We start from the raw sequence: 17,536 nt of genomic DNA on the forward strand, positions 1-17,536 counted from the left end.
GCAGAAATTTGGAATTTCAGATGTATTCTTAAAATCAAAGGTGAATAGACTCTCAAGCTTCCAATGATTGAAAGAAGTCAGGTTACTCCTCACATGCTAGCTCCCACACCCTTATTTACATACCTTTAATCTACTCTATATGGATCTCATATATAGTAGTTCACATGTTGAACCCCCCCCCCAATTAGAATATGAGCTTCTTGAAGATAGATGGAGTATGGGTTTATCTGTCTTTGTAACCCTGGTATTAAACATTGTGCCTGGCACACAGTACATGCTTACTAAATGCTCGATGGCAGACATAACTGATGATAAATATCTAAGGATAGCAGATTCTATTAGATGAAAACAGTACAGTACCAGATATAAAGCTAGGTGCCAAAAAATACCTACTGATCTGACGTGATCATGGTTCATGTCTTTCTTTCTGTATAATTTTTTCTACATCTCACATATACCAAGAGGAAATACAACTGTCACTCTATCCCATACTGCCAAAGACATTCCTTTGCTAAAGGGCAAAAGTGTCCTTCTCACTTGTTATTAATATCTGCCAGTGATCTCACACAAAGCTTCCATACTGATTGGACTCAGCTCATGGATTTCTCTGACAGATTCATTCCAGACATTCTTGAAACTGGTTAGTTAAGTGAGTCTTCTCTAAAAGGAAGAACCTGGCCCAGACCTTGAAAATTACCCTCCCCTAGTCAAATTATCCTTCCTGGGTTGCTGGACCTCAGGTTTAAAACTGCCTCAAAACTCCGTTACTTTATCCAAGCAAAGTAGAAAGCATAGCAGGCTGGCTAAGTCTTACTGTTGCCATGGGAACAGGACAAGTTCATTTTCCTTCTTTCTATACTTCCAAAGCATATAATCTCAGGAAGCAAAGACTGTTCCAGTGTTAATGGCAGATGCCAAGTCCTGTTACTTGGTCAAAGCTTCTTGGTCTGTAGAGATCTTAAGACTCCCTGATATTGGGAATTTAATCAAAGCTTCTTCCTTTTACTAAGCATGTGACCTCAAGCAAGTCACTCAAATTGTCTGGGCCTCTGTTTCCATATCTGAAACTGAAGGGATTGAACTATATGGCCTTTTTTACTTCTTTTTATATTCTCATAGATTTAAATCTATTTCTCTTTGATCCTATAGTCCTTTAAGTGCCCCACCTTTAGATTTGGGTTAATTTTGGATTAATCATTTGGATTAAGGTGGATTCCAGAGTGTGTTGGATGGAAGGTTTCTAAGCTCCCATCCAACCAACTCTAAAGTTCTATGATTTATGAATCTATTTCCATTTTGCAGAGTAGAATATACCCATGAAAACACTCACAATCTCCCCTGCTCCAAGAAATGGTCCAGGATGAAAAAATAAAATAATTCCCTCCAAAATATTTGTATACATTCAGGTTAGAAACTAAATGGTTGATTAATGAAAACTGGCTCATTTGTAAATCTTTGGGGGCAACATCAAGGGACTATTGGTGTCAATCCTTTATATATTCTCAGTACCACTAATATAATTTAAACTCCTGTGCTCTGAAATCCAATGTGTGAACTTGACTAGCAATTCTAAGATCCTTGTAAGATCATACATGGCAGAGACTGAATTTGGATTCACTTTAGCTCTCCAAATCTCTGTTTCCTTATCTGTGAATAGTGATACCTGTACCACTTATCTACCTCATAGGTTGGTTATATGGATTAACCTTACATAAAAAGTAAATGTAATTTATTATAAAACACTAAATTAATTTTCCCAAAGCATAATTCAATCATATCAGAATACACAACACTACTCAATAAACTTCGGTGGCATTTAAATTTGGCATTTAAAAATTTATATATTTATATAAATATTTATAAATGATATTTATAAATATAAATATAAAATTGGCATTTATAATCTAAATCTCTCCTACCTTTCTGATATTTTTATATCTTATGCCTCAATCCTACTCTCTGATCCAGTGACATTGACTACCTGGCTATTCCATAAACAAGATACTTCATCCTTTGGTTCCAAGCATTTCTCTGACTGAACCACATGCATGATATCCTTCTCCAGGTTCACCTGCTGACTTCTCTGGCTTCCTTTAAATCCCAATTAAAATCTTTTCTTTTGCCAGAAGCCTTCCCCAATTCCTCTTAATTCTAGTGTTTTCTTTCTAATAATTATTTCCTATTTTTTCTACAAATAGCTTGATATATGAACTACATCTTACTATCTATCAGAAGATAGCTCACTACTGGGCAGAGTGGCTAGACTGCTGAGCTTGGAATCAAGAAGATCAAAATTGATATCTGGCCTCCAAAACTATCTGTGGACAAGTCACCTAACTTCTGTCTGCTTTTGTTTGCCCAAACATAATGGGGATAATAATAAAATTACTTCCTAGGTTTATTATCAGGATCAAATGAGATAATGTTTGTAAAGCACTATAGTACCCACAACATAATAGGTGCTTATTTAATTCATATCTTCTTTTCTTTCCATGAGTGTTAAAGGATATGGAATAAAAAGTTAATGGGGAAGAGCAGAACAGGAAATGTTAGAAGATAAGTAATATTTCAGCTTCCAGAAGTGAGAAGGAAGAACATTTCGTGCATAAAGAACATTATAAACAAAGTATAAAGATTGGAAAGTGAAAGGTATGTTCCCTTGATATCTGGTTAAATCATCTCTGATAAAACAAGAAATTATGAGAAGTGAAAGGAAAATCTATCCTCAAATGATTCAGTTTTTCATAAATATTTGCTGACTTGTTCAGGACTATTCAGTAATTATGTATGTCAATAATTCTTTTTTCTCTAAGGAGTTCTTCAGGTGAATCCAACAATCATGGCAAATTAAATATTAACATAAAATAGTGATTCATCCATTTAACAAGTATTTATTGATTGTTAATCACTGGGCTAAATACTAAGATAACAATGAAATAGTCCCTGATCTCAAGGAGCTCATATTCTATTTGGCAGACGGGGAGAATAAAGAGATAGGTACATAAAAAAAAGAAAATATAAAATGCATTCTTTCTATTGAAGAGCACTAACAATTAAAGAGGATTATAAATGGCTTTCTATAGGTGGTAGATTCTGAGCTGAGCTTTGAAGAAAACTAGAGATTCTACAAGGTAGAAATGAGAAATGAGTATATCCTAGCCTGAGGTGATCAGCCTGTTCAAAGACATAAAGACAGGAAACTGCATAAAACTGCAAACAGTCCAAGTTGACTAGAAAATAGAATACATGATGGAGAATAATAAACCTAGAAAGGTAGGTAGGAGCCAAACTATGGAGTTTTAAAAGACAAACATATGTATTGCTTTTATATAGTATTTTATGCTTTTTTTCAAAGCATCATCATACTCATAATTGCATTTTATCTTCACACTAACCTGCTTAGTTACATAGGATGAACATTTTTATCCCCATTTTATAGATAAGAAAACAAGACATGACTCCCACAAGTGATTTGTCCAAAGCCACTTTATCTCATGCTTTTGATTTCTGATCCATCACTTTTTCCACTAAAAAGAATAAAAACAGGGGCAGCTAGGTGGTACAGTGCATAGAGCACCAGCCCTGCATGCGTTCAAATCTGGTCTCAGACATTTAACACTTCCTGGCTGTCTGACCCTGGGCAAGTCACTTAACCCCAATTGCCTTAGCAAAAAGAAAGAAAGGAAGGAAGGAAGGAAGGAAGGAAGGAAGGAAGGAAGGAAGGAAGGAAGGAAGGAAGGAAGGAAGGAAAGAAAGAAGGAAGGAAGAAAGGAAGAAAGAAAGAAAGAAAGAAAGAAAGAAAAAGAAAGAAAGAAAGAAAGAAAGAAAGAAAGAAAGAAAGAAAGAAAGAAAAAGAAAGAAAGAAAGAAAGAAAGAAAGAAAGAAAGAAAGAAAGAAAGAAAGAAAGAAAAAGAAAGAAAGAAAGAAAGAAAGAAAGAAAGAAAGAAAGAAAGAAAGAAAGAAAGAAAGAAAGAAAGAAAACAATATAATGGGAATTAAATCAACTTTCAAAATCTAGAAGGGAGGGGAAATGAGGCATTCTTGTCATCCTATTAAAAGCTGAAAGAGACCTTAAAGACCTTATAGGCCAACCCCCCGATTTTAGAATTGAGAAAACTGAAGCACAGAGAAATTGTAATATGTCCAAGGTCATACCTGAAGCAGCATCTGAATTGGCTTGACTTTTCTGAGCCATGGAATAAATAAGCAGCAGAGGATTTATACCCAGGTCCTCTGACTCTAAATTCAGTGCCTTTTGTACTACAACAGATCCTTTTGACTCTAAAAGTTTGTATTGTTTTCAATATATCACTCTGTGGAGCATAGGAAATGCTGAAGCTATTTCTGACTAAATCTGCTGACCTCTCCTTTTTTTTAATGTATGTTCTAGGGCTGCTCAGGAAAATATTCTTATCAGCCACCTCCTGAGGAAGTGGCAAGCACTATACTCCCTCTGTAACTGACAAGTCATTTCTCAAGGGTCAATCAGAACACCTGTTAATCCAGGTTTCAGGTGAGACCAAAAAAGAGCTTCACACACTTCTGATTCATTCTCCTCTGCATTGAAGCCATGAAGTGGGTCCAGTTCTTTGCCTGTCTCACCTTCTTTCATTCAGGTAAGAACAGAGTAGAGGTCTAACAGTGAGGAGGCACTAAAGCCTCCCAGTTTCCTCCTCCTGAGGAATGTACTGCTGACTGGAATACTCTCTAGAAAAAAGTAAGGTAGGAGCTATCCCTCCCTGTGGTGCTGGTTCAGTATATTCAATTTCCTTTAAACAGAGTTTCCTTAAAGTCTCTATAACTTGTTTGTTTTTTTTTTCCTTTTCAGAAGTAATATCAGATATCCAGTTGGAACAAGACCAAAACCTGGCTGTCCATGTTGGAAGAAGTATCACCTTACAGTGCACCTTGAAAGGGGGGGACTTGAAAAGCCATCAAATGACCTGGTACAAAAAAAAGTGGGATAACTCATTGATATTCATATATCATCAGTTCAGTGGAAAATATGGTGATGGTTTCCAGAAAAATTTCTTAGGGAATATAGATTCTGACACCTTCACACTTAAAATTCTCAAGGCAGCAGTAAAGGACTCAGGGACTTATTACTGTGGTTCAGTTATCCACAGTGTGGCAACTCTACTTCTGAGTCATTCATAAACCCAGGGGATCTTAAGAGTAGGTGATGACTTCAATTAGAGCCTATTTTTGACTGTAATATGCCAGATCCAAGATGACATCACCTGATATCTCAACAGAAGCCCAGGAAATGCTTGATATGAGACTCAGAAAAGAATAGGGAGTGATGGCCTTATCTTCATAATTGGCTTTGTGGGTTGCTGCTTTTTTTTTCTTTTCTCAAGCCAGGGATGTCTATAACAGAGAAGGCTGTTTAAGACTTTTTTTAGAGTTATTGAGGGCCCTCTGCACTTGCCTGTCTCAGAATCCACTGAATAAGGGCTTGAAACAACAGCCTGTAATTTTGCCTGAAAACCCCGCTTCTTACTCCTAGGGATGACGAACTGCCTAGGACAAAGAGAACTTCTAATATCCTGACTGCCACCACTTGGTCCAGAGGCAACAGTGTGTACAAACCAGATAAAAGAAAAAGGGCTAGATTCCCATTACTATTCTAATCAAACTTTCCCCAGCTACTGCCATTTCTCAGCTCTTACCTCTGTAAGAAAAGATAAATGGTGTCATTTTCCGGAGGCTTAGTTTCAAACAAATAAATGTGTTCCTTAAGAAAGTGAGATATTGAATAAGCCATTAAAAGTGGATAACTTTCATCCCATCATTTTTGTTAGTTTTACCTTTTTGTGCTGCTGCCTAGGTCTCTGTCCTGGTGCCTGCTTTGCTCCCTATCCTATCCATGAAGTTAAGTCATGGATATTTTTGCTTTGCCAGATTTTTTCCATGGATATCCCTCATTCATATTCCCTCCTTCTTTTTACACCTAGAAAGGAGATTATTCTTTAGATATCAAATAATAGAACCAGAATATTGGGACTAGAAGATATAGGAAGGACAATCTAATCCGATTTTCCTTCCTATCCCAAAGAACAGTAAAATAATTACATTCCCTATCTTGGACTAGTCCTGCACATTCTCAATATGGTAGGACTTAGGAAGAAAGGAGAAGATAAAGAAATTTTTAAGTTTACAAGTTTTAAGAAGTAAATGTCTTTGGTAGTAAAAGTTTTTCAGACCACTAAAATTTTGCTACTGACCAGAGGTTAAGAAAAGTGATCTTACCTCATTTATCCTCATTTAGATATAAGAAAATTTAAACTTGGTAAATTATACGGTAAGATAATACATGAGATATAATTGTAATTAGTGTGGAACACACAGATCATTGTCCCTCAGTGCCAATATGGGGTCAGGTTACTCACATCGTCTACAGATGAAGGTTGAGGTTTGATGAGCTTCCTCTCCATGTTGACCCACATTCAAGATCTCCCACTAAGAGCCAAGATAACAGAGTAAAGGCAGGGATTCACTCAAGCTCTCCCCAAATCCTCCAAATAGTTTTAAATAATGAGTCTAAACAAATTCTAAAGAGGTAGAACCCACAAAAAGATGAAGAGAAAAAAGTTTCTAACCCAAGACAACTTGGAAGCTTGACAGGGAAAGTCAATTTTACCAAGATAGGAGAAGAGGACAATACAGCATAAGCTGTGACAGTATTAATGTAAATTATGTCCCCTTTAACCTTTGTAGGGGGCCTAAAACTGTGTCCCCTTTAATCTGCAAAAGAAGGGTGATTTGGGGTCTCAAGCTCTCTCCCCTGGAAAAAGCATACCTTTCCCAGACAATACCCTCCCCAAGTTAAGTGGTCTCATTCAGTTGGAGATCTCAGCCTGATAGTCCTATTGAACAGTTCAAACTCCCAGTAAAGTAATCTCATTCAATTTTAAATTGAAATTGAAAATCAGTCTCTCAGGAGTTGGCCCCTATCTTCAGGCCAAAGATCAAAGCAAGCCCCAATGTATCTAGGGCTACATGCCCAGATATCTTTTCAGACCATGCCCACTGGTAAAGTTATTCGCTTCTCAATGTTAACCCTTGTTATCTTCCTAACAGAATCTTTTGCCCACTAAGAAGTCTGTCTTCCTAGCAAGCTGGCTTCTCAATGACAATAAATCCCTTTTTGTCACACAGATTTCTGGTTTGCGAATTCTTTCAAATAGGACCTGCACCTTTAACCAGAGGGGACCTCTCACCCCAATTCTCACACTTCATCATTTGCATCTCATCAGTATAGACCAGACTCAAGAAAACCAAGAGTAGTCCTTTGGGCAACTGAATCAGTAGCAGTGATGGTTTCCAGATCTCTCAGCCCACTAATAAAGGGACCAGAAAATGGGTCAGTAGGAGATTTATAAATGCTCTGCTGGCACCAGGGGCAATACTGTTGAACTGCCTATACTTGCAACTCGTTTGCAGTCCTGAATCGCAGTCCCGATATGAAGAAGACCACTAACACAGCAAAGTTTATGGCCAAAGGGAAACAGGGACCCTGGTCATAGTTCCAAAGTTGGAGTGCTTGTGGTCGCTCATAAACTATTGTATAGTAAAAGAGGGTAATAAACACACCTTTCCCTATATCATACCACCTTGGAAAAGCCAAAAATTTACAGATCCCCAGGATAACTCCTAAAAAGAGTTGAATTAAATATCTTAAGTTTACGATAGTACCCCCTCCACTCAGGAAGCAGAGTTGCACTTTAACATATAATTAAAGGTTTAAAAAATGGGCTAGGAAAATGAGCAAACAATAGGGGAAAATCTGATTACAAAAAGTTACTATGGTGACAAGGCAGATAAAAATACACTCAGAAGAAGACAACAAAGTCAAAATTCTTGCACCAGAGACTCAAAGAAAAATATGAATTGGTCTCAGGCTATGGAAAAGCTCAAAAAGGATTTTTAAAATCAAGTAAGAGAGGTAGAGAAAAATTAGGAAGAAAAATGGGTGTGATGCAAGAAAATCATGAAAAATGAGTCAATAGCTTGATAAAGGAAGCACAAAATAATGAAAAAAAAAAAACAACACCTTAAAAATAAGATAAAAACATTAAAAAAAAAAAAAGACAACATCCATTAAAGAGAAAAACAGCTTGAAAAGCAAGCAAAATTGCCTAAATGGAAAAAGATAAACAAAAATTCACTGAAGAGAAGAGTTCCTTCAAAAGTAGAATTGATCTTTTGGGGAATGGAGTCAAAATGGTGGAGTAAAGCCAGGAAGCTACTTGAACTCTCCCAGTTATTCTTGAATACCACATGAAGCCAAGACTCTAAATAGAGTCTGACAGAATGAAACTATTCTCCAGCTCAAGATAGATAGGAAAAACTTCAAGACAGGTCAATCTCACTAGGGTAAAAAGGGTATTCAGCCCAGCTCACATAGTCTCTGGGAAAGTCTGTTATAGGCCAGAACGGTGTACTTGAAACAAGGATTCTTACAACAAAGTGTTAACTCAGTAGAATTTATAAGACAATGGTTATCTGTTTAGCATGGTAATTAATAGTTCTCTAACTCAGTACATGTACTTAGTACTTAATATAGTTCTACAAGATTGACACCTACAAAATTCACACGTACAATGATGCAATTAAAATAGAGCATATAAAGTGGGACAAACCCAGCCAGTGTCAGAGGACTAGAGGTGGAGCTCAAGTTCTCTGAGCCAAGGATAGATATTCATTCCATCTTCATCAGCCTCCTGATGGCTGGCTTATTTTCCTGCTCCCCCCACTGAGACCAACTCCCATCTGAAGGGCCTCAAGAAAGCTAGCTGAGCCCCAGGCAAGGAGACAATAAAGAATGTGGACTTTATCCCTGGCTCCTGGTGAATCTCGTGGAGATTACTCTGACTAAAACAAAGGCTGGTCCTAAGACCTCCAGAAAACCAACCAAAACATTACAAAAACAAATGAGAGGTCTTAATCACAGTAAATCAGCAGCTAAGACCCTCAATCCTGGCTCAGTGGAGGAACAAATTAGTGGGACACTTACCAATCCCACCTCAGAAGGAAAATTCTGTGATATCGGGCTTTTCCTGGAAAGAGCAGCCAAGCTACCCACTGCAAATATAAGGGACTCCTGTGCTTAAAGCTAAGGATCAGAGCTGCATAAGAAGCTTGGAACAGCTCCCCTTTTATTCCAGGAGAAGAGCTCAACCATAAAAGTTTAAAAAAAAAAAAAAGAGGAAATACCAAAAGGAAAGAAAATGAGCAAGAAACAGGAAAAAAAACTGACCATAGAAAGCTACAATAATGATAGGGCAGACCAAAACACAAACTCAGACAAGGACAAAATGTGCACATAAGAAATCTCAAAGAATGATGTGAATTGGTCTCAAGCCTAGAGAGGCTTCTTGGAAGTGCTCATATGAGACTTTAAAGGGCAAGTAACAGAAGTAGAAGAAAAAATGAGAAAAGAAATGAGAGGTATGGAAGAGAGAGTCAACAGTTTGGAAAAGGAAGGAAAAAATTGTCTGAAGAAAACAAGTCCTTAAAAAGCAGAATTAACCAAATGGAAAAAGAGATACAAAATCTAACTGAAGAAAACCACACATTAATAACTAGAACAAGGCAAATGGAAGCTAATGACTCTGTGAGACAGCAAGAATCAGTCAAACAAACTAAAAAGAATGGAAAATATGGAAGAAAATTTGAAATATCTCATTGGAAAAACAACTGACCTGGAAAATAGATTCAGAAGAGACAGTTTAAAAATTATTGGCTATCTAAATGCCATGACCAAAAAAGAGCCCAGATAGCATTTTTCAAGAGATCATTAAACAAAATTACCCTGATATTCTAGAAACAGAGGGGGAAATACTCATTGAAAGAATCCATTGATCACATTCAGAAAAAGATCACACAAGGAAAACCCAAGGAATATTGTTGCAAAACTCCAGAACTACAACCTCAAGGAAAAAATACTGCAAGCTACCAGATAAAATTCAAGGAGTATCAATCAGAATTACCCAGAATCTAGTTAACTTCTATTATAAAGGATCGGAGAGGCTGGAATTCTATATTCCAGAAGACAAAGGAACTATGATTACAACCAAGAATTAACTACCTAGCAAGATTCAGCATCATCTTTCAGGGGAGGTGATAGAGTTTCAATGAAGTAAGAGATTTTAAATCATTTTTATTGAAATAAAAAGAACAAAACAAAATTTAATCTATAAACAGTTCTCGAGAAGTATAGAAAGGTAAATAGGACAAAAAATATGTATTATTTAAAGTTAAACTATTTACACCTATTTACCTGGGAAAATGATATCTTGAGAACTGTATTTATCACTGGGGCAGAAAAAGGGAGACATCATATGGACTGAAGGTGAGGTTGTGAAGGGACTCCGATGTGATAACATCAAAGAAAAAGACATTAAGGGGAAAGTTTGTGCTTGAAAAAAAGGAAAGGGATAAGATCTGGAGTGAAGCAAGGTTGCCCACTATCACCATTATTATTCAATATTGTATTAGAAACACTGGCCTCTGCAATAAGAGTCGAGAAAGAGATTAAAGGAATTAGAGTAGGCAATGAGGAAACCAAACTATCACTCTTTGCAGATGATATGATGGTATACCTAGAAAACCCCAAAGATTCTACTAAAAAGCTATTAGAAATAATTCATAATTTTAGCAAAGTAGCAGGATACAAAATAAATCCCCATAAATCCTCAGCATTCTTATACACCACCAACAAAATCCAAGAGCAAGAGATACAAAGAGAAATTCCATTCAAAATAACTGTTGATAGCATAAAATATTTGGGAATCTACCTACCAAAGGAAAGTCAGGAATTATATGAGCAAAATTACAAAAAAGTTTTCACACAAATAAAGTCAGACTTAAATAATTGGAAAAATATTAAGTGCTCTTGGATAGGCCAAGCAAATATAATAAAGATGACAATACTCCCTAAACTAATCTATTTATTTAGTGCTATACCAATCAGACTTCCAAGAAAATATTTTAATGATTTAGAAAAAATAACAACAAAATTCATATGGAACAATAAAAAGTCGAGAATCTCAAGGGAATTAATGAAAAAAAAATCAAATGAAGGTGGTCTAGCTGTACCTGATCTAAAATTATATTATAAAGCAGCAGTCACCAAAACCATCTGGTATTGGCTTAGAAATAGATTAGTTGATCAGTGGAAAAGGTTAGGTTCACAAGACAGAATAGTCAACTATAGCAATCTAGTGTTTGACAAACCCAAAGATTCTAAATTTTGGAATAACATTTCATTATTTGATAAAAACTGCTGGGATAACTGGAAATTAGTATGGCAGAAATTAGGCAAGGACCCACACTTAACACCACATACCAAGATAAGATCAAAATGGGTCCATGACCTAGGCATAAAGAACGAGATTATAAATAAATTAGAGGAACATAGGATAGTTTATCTCTCAGACTTGTGGAGGAGAAAGAAATTTGTGACCAAAGATGAACTAGAGACCATTACCAATCACAAAATAGAAAATTTTGATTATATCAAATTAAAAAGCCTTTGTACAAACAGAACGAATGCAAACAAGATTAGTAGGGAAGTAACAAACTGGGAAAACATCTTTACAATTAAAGGTTCTGATAAAGGCCTCATTTCCAAAATATATAGAGAACTGACTCAAATTTATAAAAAATCAAGCCATTCTCCAATTGATAAATGGTCAAAGGATATGAACAGACAATTTTCAGATGAAGAAATTGAAACTATTACCACTCACATGAAAGAGTGTTCCAAATCACTATTGATCAGAGAAATGCAAATTAAGACAACTCTGAGATATCACTACACACCTGTCAGATTGGCTAAGATGACAGGAAAAAATAATGATGAATGTTGGAGGGGATGCGGGAAAACGGGGACACTGATGCATTGTTGGTGGAGTTGTGAACGAATCCAGCCATTCTGGAGAGCGATCTGGAATTATGCCCAAAAAGTTATCAAACTGTGCATACCCTTTGATCCAGCAGTGTTTCTATTGGGCTTATACCCCAAAGAGATACTAAAAAAGGGAAGGGGACCTGTATGTGCCAAAATGTTTGTAGCAGCCCTGTTTGTAGTGGCTAGAAACTGGAAAATGAATGGATGCCCATCAATTGGAGAATGGCTGGGTAAATTGTGGTATATGAATGTTATGGAATATTATTGCTCTGTAAGGAATGACCAGCAGGATGAATACAGAGAGGCTTGGAGAGACCTACATGGACTGATGCTAAGTGAGATGAGCAGAACCAGGAGATCATTATACACTTCGACAACGATATTGTATGAGGATGTATTCTGATGGAAGTGGATTTCTCTGACAAAGAGACTTAACTGAGTTTCATTGGAGAAATGATGGACAGAAACAGCTACACCCAAAGAAGGAATACTGGGAAAGGAATGTGAACTATTTGCATGTTTGATTTTCTTCCCGAGTTATTTTTACCTTCTGAATCCAATTCTCCCTGTGCAACAAGAGAACTGTTCGGTTCTGCAAATATGTATTGTATCTAGGATATACTGCAACATATTTAACATATATAGGACTGCTTGCCATCCTGGGGGGGGGAGGAGGGAGGGAGGGGAAAAAACGAAACATAAGTGATTGCAAGGGATAATGTCGTGTAAAAATTATCCTGGCATGGATTCTGTCAATACAAAGTTATTATTAAATAAAATAAAATTAAAAAAAAAAAAAAAAGGAAAGGGAGATATAATGGAACAATTAGTTCACATGAAGAGGTTCAAAAAGACATTACAATATAGGAAAAGAAGGTGAGATGAACATTGTCTGAAGCTTGATCTCATCAGTGTTGGTTCTAAGAGAAAATAATAATCATTCCATTGGGTATAGAAATTTATCTTACCCTATAAAGAAGTAGGAGGAGAAAAAGACGAGAAAAGGGAGGGGCAAAATAGAAAAGAGGGCAGAAACTCTAGGGAAAAAAGGTAAGAGAAAGGAGGAAGAGGTGGGTAGTGGGTGAAGTGAGTTAAAAGAACCTCTACTAAGAGAAGGGGATGGAGGATAGGAGATAAGATAGTGGGTGGAAAGAGAACAAAAGCATATACAGGGAAGAAAATAGGATGGAGGAAAATACAGAGCTGGTAATCATAACTGTGAATGTGAATGGGATGAACTTTCCCATAAAACAAAAATGAATAGCAGTGGATTAAAAAAACAAATCCTACAATATGTTGTTTACAAGAAACACATTTGACACAGAGAGACATGTACAGAGCAAAGGTAAAAGACTGGGACAGAATTTATTATGCTTTGCTGAAGTTAAAAAAAAGCAGGGGTAGCAATTCTGACTATATTAATGAAGGATCTCAACCTTCCCCTCTCTGAATCAGAAAAATCTACCACAAAAATAAACAAGAAAGAAATTAAGGAAGTTAATGGAATCCTAGAAAAACTAGATGTGATAGACCTCTGGAAAAAATTGAATAGGGACAGAAAGAAATATACCTTTTTTTCAGCAGTACATGGAACCTTCACAAAAACTGACCATGTCTTAGGGCATAAAAAAACCTCATAATCAAATGCAGAAAGGCAGAAATAGTAAATGCTCCCTTTTCAGAGCATAATGCAATAAAAATTATATTCAATAAAGGGGCAGAGAAAGATAGACTAAAAACCAATTGGAAATTAAATAATCTAATTCTAAAAAATGAGTGGGTAACAACAAATTACAGAAACAATAATTTCATTCAAGAGAATGACAATAATGAGACAACATATCAAAAACTTATGAGATGCAGTCAAGTCAGTTCTTAGGGGAAATTTTATACTTCTAAATAGCTATATGAATAAAATAGAAAAAGAGGAAATCATTGAATTGGGCATGTAACCAAAAAAGCTAGAAAAAGAACAAATTTTAAACCTCTAATTAAATACCAAATTAAAAATTCTGAAACTCAAAGAAGAGATTAATAAAATTGAAACTAAGAAAACTATTGAACTAATAAATAAATAAAACTAAGAGTTTGTTTTATAAAGAAATCAACAAAATAGATAAACTTCTGGTTAATTTGATTAGAAAAAAAAGAAGAAAAAAAAAACAAATTACCAGATTAAAAATAAAAAGGGTGAATTTACCACCAATAACAAAGAAATTAAAGGAATAATTAGGAATTATTTTGCCCAACTGTATGGCAGCAAGTCTGACAATCTAACTGAAATGGATGAATATTTACAAAAAAATATAAATTGCTCATCTTAACAGAAAAGGAAATAAATTATTTAAATAGTCCCATTTTTAGAAAAAGAAATGGAATAAGCCATTAATGAACTCCCTAAGAAAAAATCTCCAGAGTCAGATGGATTCACAAGTGAATTCTTCCAAACATTTAAAGAACAATTATTTTCAATAGTGTGTAAACTATTTGGAAAAATAGGCAAAGAAGGAAGTTTTTATAACACTGATACCTAAACCAGGAAGAGCCAAAACAAAGAAAGAAAATTACAGGCCAATCTCCCTTATGAATATGATGTAAATTTAAAAAAAAAAAATCTTACCAAAGAGATTACAGCAACTTATCAGCAGGATAATATACTATGACCAACTGGGATTTATATCAGAAATGCAGAGTTGGTCCAATATGGAACTATTACCATAATTGACAATAACAAAACCAACCAAAATCATAAGATAATATCAATAAATGCAGAAAAAGCTTTTGATAAAATACAGCACCCTTTCCTATTAAAAACACTAGAGAGCACAAGGATAAAGCAGTATGTATCAAAAATCAACATTAAGCATTATTTGTAATGGAGAAAAGCTAGATGTATTCCCAATATCAGGATTGAAACAAGTATACCTATTATGACCATTATTATTCAACATTGTACTAGAAATATCAGTTTTAGCATTAAGAAAAGAAAAGGAAATTAAAGAAATTAGAATAGGTAATGAGGAACTAAAACTATTACTCTGCAAATGATATGATGATATACTTAGAGAATCCTAGAAAATCATCCAAAAACTTAATTGAAACAACAGCTTTAGCAAAGCTGCAGGAAATGAAATTAATCCACACAAAACATCATCATTTCTATATATCAGTGACAAAGCCTAACAGCAAGAGATAGGAAAAGAAATTCTATTTAAAATAATTGAAGACAAAATAAAATATTTGTGAGTCTATCTGCCAAGATAAATCCTAGAACTATATAAACACAATTACAAAACACTTCTCACATAAATAAAATCAGATCTAAACAACTGAAAAATATCAATTGCTCATGAATAGGCTGAGCTAATATACTAAAAATGACAATTCTGCCTAAACTGATCTACTGTCAAAAATTATCTTATCCAACTAGAAAAAAAATAATAAAATTTATCTGGAAGATGAAAAATATCAAGGTAATTAATGAAAAAAATACAAAGGATGGTGGCTTAGCAGTACCAAACTTAAAATTATATTATAAAGCAGAAGTCATCAAGACTATTTGGTACTGGCTAAGAAATAGAATGGTGGATCAGTACAATAGATTAGATACACACAACACAATAATCAATGACCATAGTAATCTAGTATTTGATAAACCCCCAAACTCCAGCTTCTGGAATAATAACTCAATATTTTACAAAAATTGTTGGGAAAACTGGAAGATCATATGACAGAAACTTGACATAGACCTGCATCTCACACCCCATACTAAAATAAGGTCAAAACATTTTGTTTGTATATATACATATACATGATATGGGCATAAAAGATGAAATCATAAACAAATTAAGAGATCAAGGAATAAATTACTTATTGGATCTTAGGAGAAGGTTGGAATTTATGAGCAAAGAAGAACTAGAGAACATTATGAAAGGCAAAATTGACAACTTTGATTACGTTAAACTAAAAAGGTTTTGCACAAACAAAATCAACAAAAACAAGATTAAAAGAGAAGTACAAGGCTAGGGAAAAAAATCTGTGTTTCTAATAAAGGTCTCATTTCTAAAATATATAAAGAACTGTGTCAAATTTATAAGAATACAAATCATTCCCCAACTGATAAATAATTAAAGGATATAAACAGACAATTTTCAGATGACAAAATTAAAGCCATTTATAGTTATACAAAAAAATGCTCTAAATCACTATTGATCAGAGAAATGCAAATTAAAACAATTCTGAAGTACCACTTCACACTTCTCAGATTGGCTAAAATGGCAGGAAAAGGTAATGATAAAAATTGGAGGGGATGGGGGAAAATTGGAACACTAATGTATTGGTGGTGGAATTGTGAAATGATCCAACCATTCTGGAGAGCAATCTGGAATTATACCCAAAGGACTATCGAATTGTGCATATCCTTTGACTCAGCAGTGCCATTACTGGGTCTGTATCCCAAGGAAATATTAAAGGCAGGAAAAAAACCACATGTGCAAAAATGTTTGTAGCAGCTCCTTTTTGTGGTAGCAAAGAATTGGAAAATGAGTAGATGCCTATCAATTGGGACTGAACAAGTTGTGGTATATGAAAATAATGGAATAGTGTTCTATAAAAAATGATGAACAAGCTAATTTTTAAAAGGTTGGAAAGATTGAACTGATGCTGAGCAAAACAAGCAGAACCATGAATACATTTTACACAATAATAGCAAGAATGTTCAATGATCAACTATGAAAAACTTGGTTCTTCTCTGTAGTGCAGTGATCCAAAGCAATCTCAATAGACTTGATGAGACATCAAGAAACAATCAAACAAATAAAAAAATAGAAGAAAATGTAAACTATCTCATTGGAAAACAACTAACCTGGAAAGAAAATTTGGGAGATAATTTAACAACTATTAGACTACCTGAAATTTATAATAAAAAAGCCTCATCATCTTTCAAGAAATTATCAAGGAAAACTGACGTGATGTTTTTTTAGTTACATGCACAGTAGAACATGAGAGGATTAAAAACATGTAAACAATAAATTTCCATTTACAGAGAGCATATATAATAACAAGACATTTGTAACCATAACCATCCATCTTTGCTTCTTTGTAGGTTTTCTTTTGCTTTCTGCTGTGCACTTTTTATTTTATTCTTCTTTTCTCCTTTCTTATATTCAATATCCCCCAAGTAGGTTACAGTTGAACGTGAATATATTTATTCATGACATACACATGTACATCCACACACATATACATACATGTGTGTATGTATGCTTCTGACTTTTTTTTCCAAATTGTCCTCCCTTCTATCAGCTCTCTGCTGCCTTTTCTTATCTCTTTAAGATATCCCACTAAGAGTTAAGATGGCAGAGCAATGGCAGGGATTCACTTGAGCTCTCCCCAACCCCTCCAGATAATTTTAAATAATGACTAAACAAATTCTAAAGAGATAAGACCCACAAAAAGATGAAGTGAAACAATTTTCTAACCCAAGACAACTTAGAAGCTTGACAGAAAAGGTCAGTTGCACTAAGGTAAGAGAGTAACACAATACAGCACATGCTGTGACAGAAAAGATCAGACCCAAGAAGAGGTCTTGGGACAAGAGAAAATCTTGAGGTACCTAAA

This window comes from Antechinus flavipes, chromosome 2 (genome assembly GCF_016432865.1).
Source record: "Antechinus flavipes isolate AdamAnt ecotype Samford, QLD, Australia chromosome 2, AdamAnt_v2, whole genome shotgun sequence".
NCBI classification, from domain to species: Eukaryota; Metazoa; Chordata; class Mammalia; order Dasyuromorphia; family Dasyuridae; genus Antechinus; species Antechinus flavipes.